Source organism: Gavialis gangeticus, unplaced genomic scaffold (assembly GCF_001723915.1).
Source record: "Gavialis gangeticus isolate Ggan-Ray unplaced genomic scaffold, GavGan_comp1, whole genome shotgun sequence".
NCBI lineage: Eukaryota > Metazoa > Chordata > Crocodylia > Gavialidae > Gavialis > Gavialis gangeticus.
In genome coordinates, this window is record NW_017728992.1 from 177,249,386 (window position 1) to 177,258,420 (window position 9,035).

The window sequence follows — 9,035 nt, forward strand, 5'->3', positions numbered from 1 at the left end:
GGGGAGTTTTGGAGGAGGTTCAAAGCATCCTGGAATGGTGGGGGACTGGTAGGTAACTTGAGTCAGGAGGGGATCTGAGACAAAAGTTTGATAGACCAGTTTAAGCTAAATCAGTTAAGTCTGATAGCACATCCAATGAGGTCTATCTTAATTTGGTTTCTGCCATTTTGAAACTGGTCTATGTGCACTGAATTTCTGTTCTGTCCCAGACTTAACCAGTTTCCTACCACTTATAGGAAGTGATGTAATTTCTGTCTGTAGCCCAAGTGAAAAGTAAGAAAAGTAAGTGGTGAATAGACCCAGTTCCATAGCCATTAACCAGTGGCAAGTTTATGGAGGAAAAAAAGATGCATTTTTCAAGGTGCCTGAAATGAGAATAAAATTACAGTCCCTTTTGCTCCCAGTAAACACTTAAACCAATTGGTTCAAGCATAATTCTGACTGAAACTGCCTTAAATGGAAGACTTGGAGATGGAAAATGTCCTATGAATAATTCATGTATAGAATCATTAGGATATTCAAAGTCAAGACAATAGCTGCTAATATCAGCCATAACTTCTTTTCAGCTACTGCAGGATATGAAGCAGGTATTGAATAGAACCTCCCCAAATCAAGGCCACTATTTACAGCCACTGGACCATGCATTAATCTGACTGTGCTTTTTTATTCTTAGTTCCAAGCAGAAGCTAATACAGTGGTTAAGGAGGATATAGTTAACACTGGTAAGAAATATCAACAATGAGCAAACAATCTGTAGACAAGGGCACTCAAATAGGAAATATAGTATTGCTGCCTACTTGTGTAGTCCTATAATCCAGAAGTAAAGCTAGGTAAAGGTACGCCCCTCAGAAACCAGACTGCTTTGATAGGGAAAAAAGGGGCTCTTGGTTGATGGAATAGCTGGACCATCTGCCAAGTATGTAGTCTTCCTATCAGGACAATATGCCTTGTCAGCAGCATTGCTTATCCATACTGGAATTCAGCCAGACACCAATATTAACATCCTTCAATATTCTTCTGTCAAAGCATCACAGTTGGCAAAAGTTTTAAATGTGGAAATTGTAGGTATATAGCTAGAAATTGTGTTCAAAATCCATGGAGTAACAATTAAACAATCTGATTAATGAGTGTCTATATACATGCTCCAGGGTGAAAAGGGAACACCCTAATTAGGGCATCTCTGAGAGCTGCTCTAATTAAAGTGTCCACAGCATCACATGTATTCAGCAACCCATGCTTCAAAATGGCATCAGGGCACTTGAACTAAAACTCATGTGATGAGCAAGAGCCCCCACCATCATTTTGAAGTGCAGGGACTCTGAATTGACATGATGTAGAGGCTGATGAGGGCATTAATTAATATGCTCCAGCAGACTCAGTTACTCAAATCTGTTCGGATGCATGTTAATTCACACACATCAGAACAGATGTCTGGCACATGTGCCCAAGGTTTCCATGCTATGATGTAGTCTAGAAATTAATTGAACCCAAGGCAGTACTGAACTTAGCTTAACCTAGGACTTGGCTCATGACTGCTACTTTTTTCCCTGAAATCATTCTCAGAATAAGGGGTGTAGGTTGTAGCCATGTTGGTCTAAGGACATAGGCAGACAAGATTATTTGGGTAAATTCAGTATCTTTTATTAGACCAACTCAAATAGTTAGAAAAATTCTTCCTAGCAAGTTTTCAGGGTGTTTGTGCCTGAAAGCTTGCAAAGTTATAGTTTTCAGTTATAGTTCCTTGAAACTGGCATGTTCCTGTCAACAAGACTTCAGGCAAAAGATGGAATTTAAGGTTAAAATCACAAGTGTGTCCAGAATAATGAAAAAGCTGTTGACAAGAATATGTACTTGGTCAAGGATAGCCAAGAATTCAAACTACTGGTCTGCCTGAGTTGGAGGAAAGACCTGAATTTGGGTGTTTGACATCCAGGTAAGTACCTTAATAAAAAAAATATATAATGTATATGTAAGAGTATGGGGTTTTGTTGAGGGGAGACCATTTCAATACCTCCTGTTGGAAGTCCCACTATTTGTGCAAATTAAATACTGGCTGGCAAACAGACAGACTATACAGTATGTTCCCACATAAAATCACTGTTTTCAGACCTGTACCTAACAACCTCCAGCTCCACATAGTCACTTATGAAAAAAATATTGTCTTGCTCCTGAAATATATTCAGATTAAACTTCACCTATAGTTTTGTAGGTGAAATATAGTTTTCCCACTATGTAGACAGGATGTACTTTGTACAAGGCTTCTTTTGAGGAGGGTTCCTACTCTTTGTCTGCATCTACATGTGCAGTTAGCATGTAGCGATAACCTCTGGTGCAGTTTGTACTAGAACTTCTTGCTCCCAGGCACACATGTGGGCTTGGGGCTGCAGCACATTGGGGCAAGTCAGAGCAGCCCCAGCTGGCAGGGGACCTAGGGGTTTAGCTCGGAGCTGCTTCATCCCAGCTCAGTGTGCTGGGGAGGGGCTGGCAGGTGCATGAGGGTGCTACATTATGGGGCTAGCCAACTTTTTTTCTCCCTTTTAAATAGTAGACCATTCCTTCCTTGAATTTCCTCTTACTTTAAATGTACTCATAGACTGTTTTCTTGTTATCCTTGCATACTTAGTTAAATGTATGGCAAAGACTTGTGGCAAAGAAATGTGAATTTGAATCTGAAAATTTATATTCACACCTTGTCCCTTCCTACCTCCTTCCTCTTCTCTTCCCCTTTCCCCCCACCAAAGAAAAAAACACACTTGCCTGGATATTCAATAATGCCCATCACTAAACAGTTACTTTTGGCTTGATGATAATCTAAAGACTTAGGTTCTATAATTTTACCAAAGTATTTACAAGAGTCATGTACAGCCAGTTCAGTGCATTTATTTTAATATCTATCAGCCATTATATTTGTAAAATGTTATGCTGACACCTTATCCCATGGTATGGCTCCCATCATAATCAAGTTTTTGTAAAAGTTAACTTTAGCATAATTGTGTTCTATTTTGGATGCTGTTCAAGTATTCCATTAGTTTTAGAAGAGCTCTTCTGTTTCTTCTATAAATTTGTCCATTTCTAGTGTTGACATTATATAATCTAGATGCTATTTACTTCAAAGCCATAGCCTTTCACTTTCCTCATCCAAGAACATTTTTCCTTACTTATACAATTTGTTCAGTGTTTTTCCCAAAGTGTGGATTTTTAACTCCATGCTTGCATGCAACATTTCAATATTGGGCTGACAACAAAAAAGTATTTTTATGTAATATGTATCTCATCACTAGTTATCCATGCAGTCTTATGTCCTTCATTTTGTAAGCATCAAATAAAAGGTGGATCAGAACAACTACTGTAATCCTTATCCTTCCTCTCTCTTCCCCACTGCTTTATTTGCCCCTCGGCAACTGACCTAACCACCATGCTGTAGGCTAGTGGGCACTTTCTACACATGCTGTTAGGGCAGAACAATACATTTCAGTGCTTCTTGTGCTGGAGTTTATTGCTCCTGTATGGACTGTATAAATGTGTGCCTGGGACCGCAGCACACTGGACTGGGCCAGAGGAACCCTGACTGGCAGGGGACAGGGGTGGCAGCTAGGACTGTGCAAAGCTTTGGTCCCTGATTCTATTCAGTGGAGATTCAGCCCAATTTGGTGGCCATATCTCCAAATCTGAATTGAATCAGAGGACCTTTTAATCTCTCCAAATCGAATCAGAACCCTCCAAATCGATTTGGAGAGCTTCGGAAAGTTTCAGTAATTCAAACATAGACCAGCTTTAAATGTTTTTTCTACATACATCTAGGTAGCAGGTGGCTCATGAATGCTGCAATGCTGGGGCACGTGGAGTGTCTCACAGGAGTATGGGGGACTCCTCAGCAGCAGACCTGGAAGTGGACCAGAAGCACTTCTGGTCCACTTCCTAGTCCTCCAGGGAGTACGCCAGAGGCCGCCCCCTGTGCTCCCCTGGCTTGGCAACTGGTGCCTCCTGGATCTGGTGGGGGCACCTGGGGTCCCCCCATGGCCGATTACTGATCCAGAGGGGGATGGGGGGGCAGCATGCTCTCCGGCAGACCCGGAAGTGGACTTCTGGTCCACTTCCGGGTTCATAACCAAGAACATGGAGGTTGCCCCCCTGCCACACTCCTGTGGGACACTCCATCTGCCCCAGCATTGCAGTGTTCACAAGCTGTGCCTGGTGCCTTGAGGTATGTAGAAAAAACATTTAGAGCTGTGTCTATGCACAAATCACTGATTCTCTGAATAGCATCAAATCTTCAGACTTGGATTCAGCCAAATCAAATCAGGGACAGTGATCTGAATCAACTCAAATCACTGATCAAATTGAATTACTGTTTCTGATTTGGGCTGAATCCAAATCCGAATCGAATAGGGCCCACTTCACACACCTCTAGTGTCAGTCTGCAAGCCCAGGGCTGCTTCAACCCACCTTAATGTGCTGCAGAGGGGTTGGCTGGTGCACAAGGGTGTTTCAGCATGCAACTAGCCAGCAGGCAGCCCCTGCACTGAAGCATGCTCATGTTCCAACCAGCCAGTAGGGCTGTGCGAAGCTTTGGGTGTGGATTTAATTTGGAGGAGATTCGGACCAATTCAACAGCTCAGTCTACTAATACAAATTGAATCAGGAGACCAATTAGAAGTTGGAATCAATTCAAAGCTCTCCAAATCAATTTGTATAAGATTTTGAGAGCCTCAGAGATTCAAGCAGGCTGAGCATTCTGCCGCAGGGAGCTGGACCCAGACTCCATGCTGGTAAGTAGGTGTGGGGGAGGGGGGACTAGAGAATGGGGGAGGGGACCATGGGCAGACTACCACCAGGCCCCATCCCCTGCCTGTGTCCCCTGACCCCTGCCTGCTCTCCCAGCCCCCTGTCCAGCAGGGTGCCCCATGTGGCGCTACTCCCAGCTGTTTAAAAAAAATCCCTTAATCACTGGTTGCTTCCAGGCAGGGGAGCAATCCCTGTTGTCCCCCACTTCCCCCTGATGCATGGGGGGGCTCTGCCACAAGCCCCCCCAACCCCTGCCCACTCTCCCAGGCCCCGCCATGGCTATCCCACCTGGCCCAGCTCTTAGCTCTTTAAAAAAATAAATAAATCCTCCACTCACTGGCTGCTGCAGCAGCCATCAGGGCTCTTCTGGAGGCTTTTGGCAGGGCCCCCCATACAGTGGAGAGCAGCAGAGATGGTCTCCCTGCCTGGCAACAGCCAGTGAGTGGGGGCTTTTTTTTTTTTTTTAAAGAGCCAGGAGATGGGGAAGGGAGAGTGGGTGAGGGTTGGGAGATCATGACAGAGACCCCACAGAATGCAGAGCAGTGGGGGGCAACAGAGATCCCCCCCCATGTGGCAGTATCTGGTGAGTGCCAGGCTTTTTGTTTCAAGGAGCTGGGTGCTGGGGCCAGGCGGGGCAGCTATTGACAGGACTGGGAGAGCAGGCAGGGGAAGGGGATGATTTGGAGATTCAGCCTATTCAGCTGCAGCTGAATCTCTGAATCAGATTCAGCCAAATCGATTCAGGACAGTGATTCAAATCACTGAATCGAATCACTGTCCCCTGAATTGGCCAAATCCAAATCCAAAGTGAATACTAGCCACTTCTCACAGGCCTATCAGCCAAGGCAGCATCTAAATATGCACTGCTGTGGAATTTTTCACTCCACAGCAGGATACTAATTGTATTTACAAGTACTACTGTGCTGCAGAGTTAATTAATTTACTCCGGCCTAACGGAGCACACATATAGATAGCAATGTTTACTGTGGAGATAATTAGTCTACTCCACAGTAAATGTCTAGTTTAGATGTACCCAGTGGTGCCCAATCTTCCTTTCCCACAATCTGCATGAATGGCACACAGTCAGTCTGCAGGCTGTATCTGGCACATGAACCCTGCCATGCACCTGGATTGACTGCATGCTGGCCTCATTCACCTGGGAAAGGCCACACTATCTGGCCCACAAGGCTCCCTACAGGTCTGGAGATTTGGCAATAGGACAGCAGCAATCAATGCTGTCACACTCCCCCACCACCAAATTTCCAGACCTGTGGGGAACCCAGTGCATTGGATGACATGGCTCTGTAGACCAGATCTGGATATTCAGGGTTTTGTGTGTGTGTCTCTGTGTGTGTGGGGGGGGGGGAGGGAGGGAATAGAGGAAGGAGGCAAGATCAGAGAAACACCTCAGCAAAGACTAGGCAAACAGATTTTTCCTCTTTTCAGAAGATGCAGGTACATTACCTGTGAGAATTACTCTAGCAATAATAAGGAAAAATCCATGTAGATGTATTCTGCTTTCACTCCAGAGTTCAAGGAAGTCCAGTAGAGCTAATAGTTAGACTCCAGAGTTGACCAGTCTTTTATATGCTACCTGGGTGTTGCTGAGAAGTATACTGTCTTCTAGGAAAACAGTTTAGTAAGTGTTTTTATGATAAAGACAAGTTTAAAACAACCATCTTGTTTTCTGTACTGTAAATGGACTGTTCCAGATTCATGCCCTGTCTCTGGTCACTCGTTCTCACTCTCAGTCTTTACCCCCTGTTCCTGTTCACCAGCTTCTTACTGTACTGTTTTGACTGAATATTCTTCTTAGTGCTTCACCTGGACATCTTGGTACTTTCCTACTACCCATTACTGTAGCATCCTTATTATACCCTTATTGTAACAGTCACGTGCAGCACAGAAGTACCACCTTACCAATATTTGAGAAAAAGAATGTTTAAGGCTTAGCTCCAACTAGCCAAATTCATAGCTCTGAATTAGGCACCTATGTTCCCTAAAGTACATAAAGTACAGGGAGGGGTATAACTCTGCTATAATATGACAGCTTTACTGGAAAAAACAAAGGGAGAGAAAGGCCTGTGAACATTAGTCAGAGGCTGTCTGGACCATTCATGTCATGCAAATATGATTCTAGAATTTGAGACAAATATAAATAAGGAACAAAAGGTAAGTCATTATTACTGACAATTTTACCAGCTACTCATAAGCAGTCATTTAGAATATCATGTGCCTTGCTCATGGCTAGGGACCTACCAAAATTGAGAAAGCAGATAGCCAATCATGGGGCTGGCTGCCATTTTAACGTTCTTATCATGGAGGGTACTTCCCCATGCTTCTGGCCAAGGGGCTCTTGTGGTCCTGCTCCTTACCACTGGTTGGTTGATAGGGCTGTCCATCATGCAGCCATGCCCCACATCATTTACATTTAAAAATTGGGGTGGGAATAAGCAATCAAGAAAAAGTGAAAATAGCACATTGTAGATAATGAACACACATTTGCAAAACTTGCATTATTATTTTAAGTAAAGAATTGTGACTAAACTTTTAGTTAGGCAGAAGGTTTTTACATAGATTTTAAAAAAAAATCTAGGCTAAATGGAACAAGAACACAGGAATATAAAGTGCGCCGAATTAGAAGGTTTCTGACAACTTGTAAACCTGGGTAGTAAGGAGGAGTAAAATTGTGTAACATGCAACCTAGGCCTAGAAGTGAACTTGGTTCAATCAGCTCTACTTCTATCCTTTATACTGTCATGTATTGCAGTCCCTTGTAGACCTGTAGGGCGTCGCCTGCCACTCGACTAGGGTGTTATTGGTTCTAATTGATGATCTACACACCCACGTTTTTCCTGCCATGGCTTCATGTTAACGGAGTTGGTTCGTGAACCTGCACGTGTAGTCCAATTAGTAGTCTCCCCAATGTCCCATGGGGTTCCGCATTCCTGAGGGCTCCGCTACCCCTACACCCTCGCCCATTCCACCAGGTGCTGGCCAGCCAGTTGGTTCAGCCACGTGTCCTCTGTTCCAATAAAACAATCAACAAAAGACCAAAAAGAAAACAAGAAAACAGAGAAGGCTCTCCTAGCCTGTGTCACTGCTCCTGCTGTTTGCAGCCACTATCTAAACCAAAATTAACCTTCATGTGGTCAGTCCCTCTTTGTTAGCTCTCTCTCTTTCTCTGAGAGCCTCTTGTGGAGATCACCATGATTTCTTTTAGCACCTTGAGTCCATCTTATTGTCTTGTGCCACTATTACATGCATTACGGTACCACAAAAGTCAATGGTGACCCTCTATTAGGATTATTACAGTACCATTCCCTCTGCCGCGCTCCGCCAGCTCCCAGCATGCAACAAACAGTTCTGCTCCCTGCCGGGGCCAGTAGACTTGGCTCTAAACCGTCGCTGGGGTTTTTTGCTCGCTGCCAGAGTCTCCTACCAGCACTCCGTGTCGCTTTCAGAGTTCCCTGCAGTGTGTGCCGGCTCGCTCCACCTCCTCCTCCTCCTCTTTCCAGTTCTGCGCTCCTCCCGCTTTCCTGTCCCGGGCTCTTCTTTATGCCGGCATGGGAGTTTTCTGCCCCTCCCTTCCCGACACACCTGAGTAAGGGAGATTTCTGCTGGGCTCCTGGGGGCTGCGGGCCTGGGGCCGCTGAGCCTTTGATTAGCCTGGGAGCTTTGGAGCCTGGTTGCTCCTTCTCTCTCTCACGTATACAGGGAAAGGCAGTAAGAAATCTGTCCTACTGGACTGTCCTGTAATCTACTATTACAAAAAGACACTGGTGGTACAACAAATTAAAGGCAGTTTGAGTGAAATGTTCACTTCTGCTTAAAGAATAAAATGTAAAAAAAAAAAAAGGAACTATATGACTTTTACCAGGTAAAAGAAGAGCAAGACTTTTCTCCCACTTATGCCTGTGTAAATCATGTCAGTAAAGACGTGTAAATTCTGAGTGAGAGGACAACAGTGTTATAGCTCTATTACAGGGGGGAGGGAATTATTTTGGGTGGATGGCCACTTACCAAGTTTTGGCAAGCTGTTGAGTGCCACATGGGTAGCCCCACCCCTTAATAGGTGCCCCACCCCCTGATTGCCATCTTGGGACTGGAAATCCCTCCCCTTGCCCCTGGAAATGCTCTTTGCAGCAAGGGGTTTTGCCAGAAAAAACAGAAAAAATCTCAGAACCAGAAAAATACCAAATGATATTCTAAAAATCAAACATCTGCAACATTCATTAATTTGATTTAAA